Source organism: Barbus barbus, assembly GCF_936440315.1.
Source record: "Barbus barbus genome assembly, chromosome: 21".
NCBI classification, from domain to species: domain Eukaryota; kingdom Metazoa; phylum Chordata; class Actinopteri; order Cypriniformes; family Cyprinidae; genus Barbus; species Barbus barbus.
Window position 1 is genome coordinate 18334904 of NC_136749.1, and position 14967 is coordinate 18349870.

The 14967-nt window shown below is 36.0% G+C and overlaps 1 pseudogene across 1 annotated transcript; it reads right to left on the reverse strand.

The window, feature by feature from the left end:
- Positions 1-2015: 2015 nt before the first annotated feature.
- On the reverse strand, positions 2016-9548 carry LOC306887081 (toll-like receptor 2; annotated as a pseudogene). The gene is made up of 4 exons: positions 9474-9548; positions 5535-6507; positions 3650-4826; positions 2016-2669 (listed from the first exon to the last, which is right to left on the reverse strand). The product of its transcript is annotated as a toll-like receptor 2 (transcript).
- Between the last annotated feature and the right edge of the window lie 5419 nt (positions 9549-14967).

Here is a 14967-nt window from a genome sequence, read left to right on the forward strand (position 1 = left end):
TATAATTAAAAATAGTTTCACATTTTCTTCTCTCCACAAACACTGCAGGTAGTTGACCTGCCGATCAGACAGCTAATTGTCTTCAGTTTCATATGAAAGGTTTCTTTGTGTTTGTTTTTCCTCGGAGCTCAGGTGAGAAAGTGTACAGGGAACCGCGTCATGCAGAAGGCAGGATTATGGTCACGTAAAATGATTGAAAGCTGTAAACCTCTAATGAGCGATCTAACCATAGACCGTCCAAACTACCGTCCTAACTAACGCAAACCACGAAGAGAAACAGACAGAGCGCGCTCTTTCAGCTCTTCAGATCAGTGGTAAATGGAGTAACTTATGCATTCTGTATGACCAAATAGTTTGAAAACTAAATCGATATTTCTACAAATGCGCGCACGTTTGGATAGCCTAGGGCCGATTTAAAAGATTGTTGTTCCCATCAGTCACTTAAACACAAAAACATATATTTTTTAAAGAATAAAATAAGACCCAGATAAAAAAAAACGACGTTACACTACATTATTCATGGCTGTTCTAAAACTCCACGTGCTTACACTACGTTAACTTGCATGCCTTATTTTATTGCTGCATTCTAATGTAAGCTTCAAATTACACTACAACAAACTATTTTATCTCCACTTGCAAAGTTTCAATTAGGCCTACCGTTACATGTAAAGCAACTATAGCCACCTACCAGGGTAACCACATGGTAGGCCTAATGCTAATTAGAAAATCCACGTACAACAATCTTCAATTACATTTAAAGCCTCGTTTTTGTACAACAATTCAAGAACTGTAAAGAATGTACCAACCCAAGTAACATTAACTGTTAATTTGCTAACTTTATTCTTACCTTAAGTTCAGTCCGCGTCTTCGTCTTCATCTTCGTTTGAATGCAACGAAACAGGAAGGGGGAGTTTTTTTTGTACCGAGTAAATACAACAAGGTATTGTTTGTTGTGCGTGTGTACCTAAAAAGCTTGGCTGGGATTACTTAGATTAATTTTGTGAAGGAAAAAAATACACATTGTTTTGTGTTTTGAACAAATGCAGATTAATTCAAAACTAGATATATTAATGTAAAGATACAAACATAACATTTTATTGTTGATATCACGCATTTTAATTACTTAACATTTACATCCACTCAGATTTACTTTTTTCAGTGCACCCACACCAACACACAAAACAGTGATGACTAAACATCCGCCACATTTAATGTTTCCACTCCAGAAAAATCACGTGAGAAGGTAAACATACAAGACTGCAAATTGGATAACACGATACGTCATAGCTTCTTGTTTATTTGCAAGGATCCATCTGTTCAGTAAAATAAAATTTATGATTCATGATTTACAACTAAATAGAGCAGACATAAAAACATCATTACTGGAGTCGATTGTGAAGTTAGCTGTGGGGATATCAAATCAGAGTGAGGGGCACAGGTTATGTTTAATCCAGATCATAAAGAATAATGGAATGACAGTGAAATTATTTTTAAACTGCCTTGAGATAGAACATTGTGGTGCCAGCCATTAATATCATTAATAAGATATATTTTAAAGAGGCACAGTATAATATGCCTTTTTTTTTTACAAGAATGATACTATTTTATGTGGTAACCATGGCAACTTATGAGTTTCTCCTCAGAAATCAATCAAGCACATCTGTTTCTCCATCTATCTATTCATAGTCCTGCCATTACCATTAGTTTTTTATATATAAAAAGATGGTATCACATTTTTTTCAATCAAAAATTCACAGATACAAAATACATTTATGTGTATAAAAAATACATTTAAAAGTCTGGCAAAGAAAGGTAGAAAATTAATGTATAAAATCTGAAAAGAGTCTGTATTTACAAAATAAATGTAAATGTTAAATATTTTCATTTAAATTTATTAAAGCATTATTTAATGACAATTATATACTGGCATAAGGTGTGGGAACAGTATTGCAGTTCACTGCCCTAATTAAGATAAGTATATACTTGCATACCAAAGTAAACAGAACTATTGTATTGATTGAACTATTTTATTGATTGTGAGAGTGAGCATGTGTGTTGTTGAGTATGTGGTTTGTCTACTTGTTTTTGCTCACTGACTGAACATATGAGTCAGAATAAACTTTTTCCAGTCCTTCTGCAACCAGTGAGTCAGACAAACTGGTTTAGACAAATCTTAGCTTAATATCATTGCAGATCAGTTACCATAATGCATGTCATATTCTGAATGTTGGGAAAACAACAGCTGCATGTTCTTTCTGGTCATCTCTGTCACTGATGACCTTATTTATGTGGTGGCCATCTTGATCTGTACCTGCAGATCTTTGGTTCTGTGGCAACTCAATCAGGGAAACAGACCTCACTGAAGACAGGCGGCTATGCCGGCTGGTCGTACGCTGTCTTACGATGTTTGGTTTGCCCAGAACACTTCTCAGCTGGACCCAGAAAAAGCTCTGTTCTGTTGGTTGCTGGGGCCACTCTAGGTAGGTTTTGGTATTGAGCATCCTTTTGAGCTTGCAGAATTTACTGGGAAGAGAATTGGGGTCTATGGGCTCCTTCACAATCAGGATAACATCACTGAATGTCTTGCCAATGGCTCGTTGTTGGGCAAAGTAGAGCTCGTAGTTGCACCACTCGCTGTTCACGAAGTTCCGCGACAACACGAAGATTACCTTAATAACAAGAAAACATTTTAGGATGCGGTTTTGGAATTTATAAAATAATTATTTGCTCTTTCATTTACTGTTAGGGGTTATTTTATATGAAATCCCATTTCCACCTCATAAAAAAAATAAAAAATGTAATTGAATAACAGCAATTGTGAGAAATTTACATTAAGAAATAAAGTCACACTGTGTAATATAAAGTTAAGAATATAAATAAAGCTGCAATTGCAACAAAATGACACTGTGTAAAGTTAAAAGTGTCAGATATGTTGAATGTTGCAAAATATAGTCACACTGTTAAAAGTTTCAGTTGTGAAATACACAACTGTTCAAATGTTTGGAGTTAGATTTTTTTTAAGGAAGTTAATACTTTTAATCAGTGAGGATCAGTTGATCAAACATGACATGAAGACTTTTACATTCCTGTACAAATGATTTCTATTTCAAATAAATTATTTCTATAAAGTATCCTGAAAAATAAAATCACAGTTTCCATAAAGCGGTTTTCACCATTATTAATAATAAAAATGTTTTATGAGCATTAAATTAGCATATTAGAATAATTTATGAAAGATGAAAAACTACATATATAATAAAAATATAATAAAATATAAATCAGTTATTTAATTTTTTTTAAATGATTTTTTATCAAATAAATGCAACCTTGGTGAAGAGGCTTATCCTACCGACCTAAACTTTTGAATGGTAGTGTATAATGTTGAAACTGTGAGAAACGTCATAGTTATGGGAAATAATGTTGCAATTCTGAGATATAATCAATGTTTTATTTTTTTACTCTGAGATGGAAATAAACTTTTATAATTTGAAGGCTTAGTTATTTACGTCCACACTACACTTTGGTGATGGAAGTCTTCATTAATTAAGATTTAGCAGAATCCTTGTTCCAATAATTTTAAGAAAGGTGACATTGCATGTTTCTTTTGTAAACAGGTATCTTTGAAGAACATAAATGTGTGTGGACACACCTTGCGACTATCTTCAATGTTGTCAATGATGTTGTCAATGATCCACTTCCCTGGAGTGAAGTCTCTTTCATGGATGCAGAGGCGGTAAGGAGGCTTAGAATTCTCTAGACAAGGGAGCAGCTGGTTTCGAACCCAGTCTGCATCCGCATGGCTGTAAGAGATGAAAGCATGAAAGGTGTAGTCCACAGCCTGGCCTGAACCTTCTTTATGGGCCCTGTACTTGGCTCTGATTATCTGGTATGTAGCTTTAATGTACCATGGCATGCGAAAAATGTAGCACAGAAGCATGAGACCAAGGACAACGACCGCCGTTGTTGACACGCAGATGATGATGACGAGTGTAATATTACAGGCTAAATGACCAGGGAAGTATTGTGATACCATTGTGTTGAGAAGACGCTCGGGATGGTAACACTTGTAGTTGTTTGGCCAGTCTGTGATGGTCACTTTGCCCTGGCTTGTGGTTTCCTGTATGAAGGTATAGAGATCACAAGTACAGTGGTAAGGGTTGTTGCCTGCGGTCAGAATACGTAGGCTAGGCATGTCCTTAAAAGACGTCATACTGACAAGTCCAAAGGAGTTCCCATCTAAAGCGAGCATCCTCAAGTATGGATTCCTCCAGCCAGAAGGAATGAACTTGATCTTGTTTCCGCTGAGGAGGAGCTCGGTCAGATTGGATGCCTTATTAAAATAGTTCATATCAAGCTGGTCTATGCTGCTGTATGAAAGATCGAGGAAGCTTACAGAAGTGGGAAGGCAATTAAAACTATCACTCGCCAGACTATTATGATGAGCGATTACTTTGGTAATGGTCGGCCTCCAGGAACAGTCACGGTTTCCCATATATCGCAGCTGGTTGTGGCTCATATCGATTGTAGTCAGCTTGACAAAGTCTTTGGTCAGAGATGCCAAGTCACTGAGGCTGGTAAGTCGATTGCGACTGACGTTGAAGGTTTCAAGCTTGTTTAGTGTGTTTCTAGTGTCACATAGTGGGTTATAAATATAACTGTCCCTCAGCTGGTTGTTAGAGATGTCCAGAAGCTCAACACTTTTCATCTCCAGCCACGAGTCGCACGGCACGCTGTTGAAGTTCACATTCCATACAATGAATTGGCGGACATGATTGAGCCAGGTAAAGCTCCAGTCGAAGCGCATTATATCTGGATTACTGATGTCCCTGTAGAACAAGAAGCAAGATCAAAATAATTCAGACGAGTCTTCCTTTAAGATAAATACATACAGGGAAACGAGAATCAACTATGCCAATTCCTCTTAATGATTCTGATTCCTTGATAGTTAACAATTATTTTTGTACTTTTAAGAAGTAATTATAATAAAATAATTGCTGTTTGGATGCTGTTTGTTTGTTTAGTAATCTTGAAGATTGTGAGAATAATATAATAATAAATAAAAATATATGCAAGTGAAATAAAAAGAAATGCAATTCTGCTGCCAATTGATGAGATAATTTCAATAATAAATACATTTAAAGTATTTCTTGCAAAAGGAGTGTTTTTACAACTTTTAAAACTATATGTGGTAACATTTCATTAATTTCTTTTTAATAAATGACACTGATAATTATTACATAATGTGTATATTATTTAAATACACTTTATTGTTTGAACAACCAGTCAGTGACTTTACTGTAAGACTCTCAGTTAGTTGTAAGATACATGTATTTGATTTACTAAAGAAAAAAAAAAAAAAAAATCATTTAATCCTGCTTTTGGGAAAAATGGAAATGGTTCTAATTAGGATCCGTTTCTTGGTTCCTGAAACATACATGTGAAAAAAAAAACATTATTATGAAAAAACAGTAACATTAGGATAAATATTTAAGCTTTTTTTTTTTAAATCAACATTGAAAAATAGAGTAACTTACGAGAGCACCAGCTTTTCCAAAGTCAAGTTTGTTACACTGGATCCCTGGGTTCTATTCTGTGAACGAGCAAAGTCGATGAGCAGCAGTTCTAGGCCTTTGATTGAACTGATTTCCAAATTTACCAGAGCCATTCTCATAATTTCCTCATTGAATTTACCTCGATAGAAGGTTAGGAGTTGAGTCTTTACATACTGCAGGCCATTAAAAATATCCTGTTTACCAGTGTAGTACTGAAATTCAAAAAAGTTTCGGAAACGTAGCACATCAAAAGTCTTGTTTGCCAGATCTTTCAATATCATAGGAAGCATTTCTGGTTTTTTGTCAAAAGCTATATCGAACCACAAGTTTTTTGTGTTGAGGTTGCTGAAATACCCAGGTTCGTAACTTTTAAAACCAGTGCCGGTTTTAATAGCAAACTTGTCCAATGAGATGTTCTTCAACACATAAATGTCACGGTGTCCCAAACGACTGACCAGCGATCCACCAATGGACAGCTCTTTTAACTGGGTGAAATTGAAAAAGAAGCATCCAGAAATGCTTGTGCATACAAATTATTGGACATTTCTAAAACCTTTAAATTTGTGAGCGGCTCAAGAGCTTTGAATGGAATTTCTGTCAGAGAGTTATTAAATAAGTTTAGATTCTCCAAAAAAATGTTTCCTTGAAAAGCATCATCCACAATCAGAGAGATGTTGTTGAAATTAAGCTTGAGGACTCGCAGATGACTAAGTTTGAACAGATCATGTTTGCTGATGACCTGTATGATATTGAAAGACAGGTCGAGCTCTTCCAGAGAGGCGGGCAGATTTGTTATAGGCACATGGTCCAGCCGTAGACCTCTACAGTCTGCTGAAAGCATATCAGATGTTATTGTACAGGACTGATTGGCTTTAGCTGGTTTAATGTACACAACTGCCTGGAGGCTGAGAAGAAGAGCCAGTAAAACAAACATTCTCATGGGCTTTGCTTAGATCTGAAACAGAAGATAAGGAAAAATATTTCCATTATTAGCAACCCAACCTTTCAGTTTCAGCATTTCAGTTTGTTACAATAGTAGATGCTTAATGACATGGACGAGGTCCGCAAGTAAATCAAGGTCAGAATTTACTTAAATATGCCATGTTTACTGGAAAGGGTAAGAAATTATTAGAACTACAGTAATTATATATGTAATAGCTATGCAAGCATGGCTGACAATGAGGAAATGAGAGAAGTTGGCAGACAATGAATGGTTTGTTTCAGTCATGAATCAGTCATACTGTCAGTTTACAGTTGTTGGAAAAAATAAATGTTCTCACAATACACTTTGTGTACAACAGCTTCTAATGTTGACTTTTGAAAATGTGAGCATATCTCAAAATCAATCCTAATGTTGCTATGTGAATATGAAAATATGACAGACATCCTGTTCAATAGTTACTATAGTTAATAGACTTTATTTTGCATTATTTCTTCACGCTATAAAAAAATCATATTGCATGCCACAAATTAAAAAAGCAATAAATTAAGAAGCACATTTTACTTTTTACATGAGAATCTGTAGTTTTTTCAAAGTCTGGGTTTGTGGAAGAAGCAGGAATCCACAATAAACCCTCCAACTTTTGGTCAATTATATTAGGTTATATAATGAATATCATATTAGATGACTGATGTAGTATTTTAAATTGTATTTGTATAACATGGTGTAGAGTGTACTATGATGCTGGAAACAAGGGGGGCTGTATGAAATACCGTATTGTGCAGTATCTTTTTCTCTTTTATCTATTTATTGCGGTGAACTGCTGTGACGTGAATTTCCCTTTGGGATTATTTAAAGTTAATCAAATCAAAAGTCTAGTCTTTTCGTGTTGCCTTGATGTCTGGTTCCTGATCTTCTGCCTTGTACCTTGGATTAACCCTTTGCCTTCCATTTGGACTCTGTTTGCCCCTTCCTGGACCATAGCTCGTGTATCTGGATTACCCCTCGTCAAGCCCACTGGATATTGTTCACCGATTGAAGACCATGCCCGTTTACTTGAGTACTCATTGGTCTTGCCCTCGATATACCTGTTTGCCATTTGTTTGACCCTGTCTGTGTTTTTGACCATGTCTATTAATAAAATCTTGCACATGGATCCATACGCTTCATGTCTCGTTTGCCCCGTTACAACAGTAATAATTAAACACCTTTTTGCCATGTGACTTACTGTGCAAATCAATATTTCTGCCAAGGACAGAGAGAGGAAATTATTAACCTAAAGTAGCTCTGCCCTTTATAACAGACCCTTCTTTATTCTCTTTAGTTCCTTACCAAAAAAAAAAAATTCCCTGCCGAGTTCCATTAAGTGATTCAATGTTTCATCGGCAAAGCAGGATTTTAACTTTTTTCTTTTTTTCCTTACAATTTTTCTGTTTTCTGTAGGGAAGAGTGAGGACGGTTGCAACAAGGCTTCCACATGGCTTATGTCAATCAGGAATGAGCTACAGAGAGGATATTCAAACTGTACATGCTCAATTAGCCCATCATTCTTTCTTTCAGGAAGAAAGCAGCCACGTGACCATTTCTTCTACAAAGAATAATTTTCATGTTAAAAGTTTTTTTTTTATCAGATTTTTGTCATTTACGTGATGCATTGTAAAGTCATATAATTGTAATCAGTGTTTCCTTCGCCTCTAGGCATAGCTAGCATGTGCTAAAGATATTGCGCCAAGCTAGTATAGGAAGTTTTATCACGGCTGTCAGTGTAGGGACAATTGCAACACATTGTTGCCATAACATTACAAAATTGCAATTTGATGGATTAATAAAGAACCACTTTCAATAGTCAGATATCGCTCCTTTTTTAAGTAAATAGGTTTTTAAAAATCATTTAGAGTCTAATGTGGATTAATTTCCTTCTCTCTGTCACCCTCTCTTTGTCTCTCACACACACACACACACACACACACACTAAAGTCTGTTTCATAAAATGGTAGATTTGTAAGACTGATTTCCACTTGGTTAACTGCTTGTTAGTCAAACTAGTTCTTAAGACACAGTCAGTGGCTACTGTGTTTATGCAACTGGCCCCAGTAAACTTTAACAGACGTTGGCTATTATTAAATTGTAGTGTCTTGGTTTTGATTCAATTAATATTTTTTAGTTCAAATGAATTGTAATAATTAACCAACACGTTGTTACCCCCCTCCCCCAGCCAGTTTAACTTAAGGCAGTTTAACTTATGACCCCTGTTATGGGTCAGTTGCAACATTTGTCTGTTCAAGTATAACTTGTATGCATATTTTCCTATGTAGACATGTTACAGCAGTGTGGGTGGGCAGCTGACAGAGGTGGCTTTTTTTGTATAAGATTTGGCTTTCCAATACAAAACGTCTCTGAGAAAGTGAGGGAAATGCAAAACTGGTAGAAAACGTCTCCACACTCCTCTACAATACTCAGCTATAATGTACTCAGGCAAACACCTGGGAAAAAGCACATCTGAGGAGCGTATAGTTCACGAGTCCTTCAGCAGTGAACAAGTATTTGGGGATGTGAAGCTCGCGAAAATTCGCTATTCCGCGTTTTGTAAAGTTAGGTCATATCGCACTGCCACTAGAATAAATATTGTGGCAATATAAAACAAGCAGGAGGAAGAAAATCGAGAGGAGGGAGAAAACGGTGTTTATAAAGTTGCTTCCGTTGGTACACGAGTCTGAGCTTTAAGGTTTGATTCAGTTGATAAACATTTACAGACAAACGCACACGTGTAACGTTAGCTAACATAAACGCAGGTGAATTTTAGTTAGCGACTGTTAAGGACCACAATGGTTTTAAAGTCGGTAGCTAAGCTAATTTTGTACAAGGCAGATTTTTACGATTTTCATCGTTCTGTTTTAAATATTTATGAATAATCGTTGTGGGGCAAAAAAAAAAACATAGCGTGTTTATTTTATTTTATAAGACGACAAATTAATGCTCACCTCTGTCGATCTGGAAAAAAACGAGTTTTCAAACTTTGACTCTCTAAAGTTGTTCCAGAAGTCGCCGCAGTGGAGATATAAGAATGTTCTGGGGCAGCTCGAGCACATCGTATCAGCTTTCACCGAGCTCCATCCTTCAGTCTGTGCCTGCTTGTGCTGTCTGTGATGTTCCGCCCCATTAACGCTTCAGTTATTCAGCTGTGGGGAGTGAAAGTGAAACACTGCGGTAAAGTTAGTTAGATGTTTGACATTCGGTTTCATATCAATTAAACTCTTTGCGCCTGTTATGTTTTTAGCAGGGGCGTGTCTAGAGCATTTTAAATGGGGGGGGGGGGGGGGGAGGGGTTGGATACACAATGTTAATAGGCCTATATTATAGGCGATTAATTGCACAGTGTGAGATTAATTGGTCCTCACAGAACTTTGTGAGATCGCGATGAACAAAGAGTGACAGCTTTATTGGTTATGAGCACTCTTTGCGAGCTTTCTAAGCAATCCATTTAAAATGTAGAACTTTGTTTTTTGCCCACACACACGTTGCAAAGTTTTGGGAATGACATCTGCATATTTATGCGGGATTCGCTCTCGAAGTAGCAGCATATTGATAGCAATAGAAGGGACAAAATATGTGAAAATGTGCATTAAGAGAGCACCCCCACTTATTTCAGAAGCAGCCTAGTGATTATTTCTGGAACCTGGTTGATATGCTTCTATAACTATATACAAAAACAACAAAATACAAATGTACTACATAAAATAATTGAATAAATGCATATTTACAATTTAAGCACTTAACTAAAATAAGTATTAATAAAATTAATAACTAGAAGGCTAACTATATTCAGCTTGCTTCCATTTAGTGAGAAAAGCCTACTCTTCACTTGAATTAGAAAAAAAGCTTTTCTGGTCTTCAGTGATGCGAGGATAACGTTTGAGCATACACACGATATCTGAGTGAGACCCGAGACAATTCATAAAAGAACAATGTAGATTTAAAAGCACACGTCCAGTTTTGTGCGAGTGAAGGAAATCCGCTTGCGAGTGGAGAGATGCGTGCTCGCGCATTACATGATCGCGTAACATTATGCGCTCTCGACATTTGTCATTTAGATCACGCTAAAATGCCTAAAATTAATAAAGAAGAGAAGAAAGCGGCCCTAGGCAGCTGCCTACACATGCCAAGATACGCCAGATGCAGTTAGAAATTAACTAAAAACAAGCCTATCGCAAGACATCTGGTAGGGAGGGCACCTGGGGTGGCCAGGTCAAATTTCAGGGGGGGCCGGTGCCACCCCTGGCCACCACGTAGACACGCCCCTGCCCTGCTGGACCTGAGACTCGAACCCACGACCTTCAGGTTACAAGTCGGACTATCCATTAGGCCACAACTGCCCTAACAGGGCGAACGAGACATGAGACGTGCGGATCCATGTGCAAGCTTTTATTAATAAACAGTCAAAAAACTGGCAGGGTCAAACAACGGCAAACAGGTATGGTACGGGCAAGACACAGAGCAATCCTAGGACTAGTGAGAGTCGACGATCAGCGAACAATATCCAACAGGGAAAGGCAGATAGATAATCCAGGTATACCAGCAGTAGTCCAAGAGAGGTGCGAACAGAGTCCAAATGGCAAGGCAAAGGGCAAATCCACGATACAAGGACGGGAAACAGGAAACGAGACTATAAACAAAACAAACTAAACTTAGACTTAGAAAACACAGAAGGCTCGGTAAGTCAGCTAACATTAGGGGAGTGATAAAAGCAATACAATACTCGGCAGATAGGAAGAGGAAGTCCATGGTTTATGTAGGGTGTGTGATCAGTGCGTCAGTGCAATGGATGATGGGAATTGTAGTCTGAGGTGGCGTGCAACAGTTAGTGTGGTGCAAGAGTCCATGTGGTGAGCGAATGACCTCTGGTGGTGAGTTAACGGAAGTTTATAGACCAGATTCATGACTATTTCAATCGTCAAGAAATTGCCGGGACTCAATTTCTTTGAAAAACTAAAAAGACATGAATGAACATGCATGGGCAAAAAACAATTGATTTTTTAAATCACCAATCCATTTTTAGTTTTTTTTTTTTTTTTTTTTTTTTTTTTTAACCAAACTTTGTGTAAAGATGATTCTCAACTATGTTATAACAGAATGATTCAATATACCTTTTTTCTTTATGCAAAATGTGTGTAAAATGGCCATAAACAGGTTTTCTCATAATATACAATGTATCTATAAAGTAAATCTAATTTGCATATTAATGTATTTTGGGGCAACATGTAATGAAAAAAGAAGTGTAATAATGGGAGTAATAATGGACCATATTCATCGTAATATATATTTTATAGAATATTGAAATATAATTCATTTCCCTATTCATTTGTTATGTCTCCCAAAATGCGTAATAAACATGCTTTTAGTCCCGGTGTCCTCATATGAGGACATGAAATCAACGTTCTGTTTTTCGTAACAGAAGGTCATATTTTGATTTGAAACCCCATAACATTTTCCTGAGATGTTGATTTATGACACACAATTTAAAAATTAGACACATTTAAATGATAATTACAAAATGGTATAATATTTCCATAAGAGTGTCACTAAATTCTCATCTGGGATGAGAGTTGCTGAAATCGCGTTTGGTCTCGTACTGTATCGTGTATCTTGTCAGTGTGTGCACTTGCTTGGCCATTTGTAGTTGATAAACAGGAAAGTGGGTCCAGCTGAATTGAAATGATCATTTTTTGGATTGGTATAATAAAGGTTATTATACCGCGGCAGCGGTCGCGGCAGTCGTCGTGTGAAGCCCTCTTAGTGTAAAGACCATCGACTCTACCGTGCGACTCCACCGGGCAGGGACACCGGCAAGGGATAGTAGTAGCTTTTTATTTAATTTTTTCATTGATATGTTTATTATTGAAATGTTTTTGTTATATGCATGTGTCAATTTTATTTAATTTCTTTATTTTCTTAAATATGTGGGTAGATAGTATATAGAGTTGTAACTTTTTAGTTTTAGTTACTTTTTCTTATTTGTAAGTCGCTTTGGACAAAAGCGTCTGCTAAATGACAAAAGTAAAGTAAAAGTAAAGTAAAAGTAAATTAATTTCAGACATTTTTGGCAACCAGCTTCAGCAGATTTTGAGTTCTCTCAACTTATTTTTGTAGGAGATTCTCAACTTTTTGTTGTATAAACTTTTTGTTGTATAAAACAACAAGTTGAGAAAACACAAAAATCTGCTGAAGCTGGTTGCTTTAAAATTTTAAGTTGGCTCAACTTTTTTTTTTTACATTGTAGGCGTCACACCGGTGGACATTATCTGTCACACCATAGGACATTTCAGCACTTTTCTGTCAATTAATGACCTTGCTATTCAAAGCTAATCTGTCATTAGTGGTTAGCAAGACACATTTGCATAATTTTCCATAATTATGTAGTTTAACATGCAGTTTTAATTAAAAAATATAATTTAGGGGTGTCACACCAAAGGACAACAAAACATAACACTTTTGTAGCGGTTCCAAAAAAGTTAAATATTTGAATAATTCTGAGACAAAAATTTACCATCTGCTCATGTCATGTCATGCTTCACAGGGGGCTTCAGTAACACGACCATGAATGAGGTCCTTCAACTAATTAAAGTTTTCTCTGGAATTGGCCGATTTAAAATTAGAATATGGTGTCACACCATGGTTTTCAGAGACAAAATGTATCAAGTTTCTACGCTTTCAGAAATATATGGATGAAAAAAATTATTTTCATTTATTAAAATAGACACGTGGTATTTATTAACATTTTTATGCTTTTCTTTTTAATTTATAAAAGTTGTGATTTCCTGAACCATGCTTGAGACAGTCACACCATGAAAAAGGAAGAAAAATCGAATAACACTGCAGCTTTAATAACAAAGGGTTCGTGTAGGACAAAGAAATGTTTAACCATTTACTGCATTTTAAGTAACGACAATATAATATTAATTTTTATCTTGTGGGACAGTAAAAATGCCATGTCACGTCAACAACACACACACACACACACACACACACACACACACACATATATAAATACATAAACACACACACATATACTATACACACTATACACAATTAATCTCTAAACACACACACACACACACTCACATATATATATATATATATACATATATATATATATATATATATATATATACATATATTATATATATATATACACAGGTGCTGGTCATAAAATTAGAATATCATGAAAAAGTTGATTTATTTCAGTAATACCATTCAAAAAGTGAAACTTGTATATTAGATTCATTCATTACACACAGACTGATATATTTCAAATGTTTATTTCCTTTCATTTTGATGATTATAACTGACAACTAATGAAAGTCCCAAATTCAGTATCTCAGAAAATTAGAATATTGTGAAAATGTTCAATATTGAAGACCCCTGGTGCCACACTCTAATCAGCTAATTAACTCAAAACATACATATATATATATATATATATATATGCGTGTGTGTGTTTAGAGATTAATTGACATGAAACCGAATGTGTAATGAATGTCAAACATCAAACTAACTTTATACCGCAGTAACAGACACGGCCGTTCTGGGGGAAAAAAATCTCATTAAATTGGTAGTTCACCCAACAATGGAAATTCAGTCATCATTCACTCACCTTTATGTCGTTCCAGTATGATTTCCTTCTTCTGTTTAACACAAAAGATGAAAAAGTATGAGGCATCTCTCAAATATCCACGTTTAGAGTGAGTTAATGGTGATAGAATTCCCATTTTTGGATGAGCTATCCCTTTCAGTTTAAGCAGATATTACCCTTAGAGCAGGGGTAGGCAACATCGGTCCTGGAATGCTGTTGTTCTGTAGTTTAGCGCCAACCCATAATCATACACACCTGAACAAGCTAATCAAAGTCTTCAGAATTACTAGGGCTACAGGCAGGTGAGGTTTTTTCAGGGTTGGAGCTAAACTCTGCAGGACATCGGCACTCCAGGACCGACGTTGCCTACCCCTGCCTTGGAGTATAATGTGATTTTTAGAATACAGTAAATTTAAATTCAACTGTGATTCAGATTACATTATCATATTGTTTGTTTAAACTTTTTTTTTTTTTTGCAAACTTAGTAACCAATTCAGTTTAGACTGATTTATAGTGTTAAGTTAAGTAATCTTAAGTATAGCTTAAGTTTGGTTGTTCTCTCAGCATATAGGTTTGGAACAACATGAGGTTTAAAAGTCCACCCAAGAATAAAAATCCTATCATCATTTACCTACCCTCATGTTATTCCAAAACTGTCTAATTTCTTTTTTTTTCTGTGGTGGAACAGATATTTTGGTCCATACAATGGAAGTTGTTTGGTTACAATGGTAACCAAAACTGTTAGGTTGCCAACTATCCAAAAACTATCTCCAAATATCTTGTGTGTGAGTGTTTGTGTGTGTTTAAAAGAAGAAAGAAGTGTAAATATAAGCATTTAAATGTGG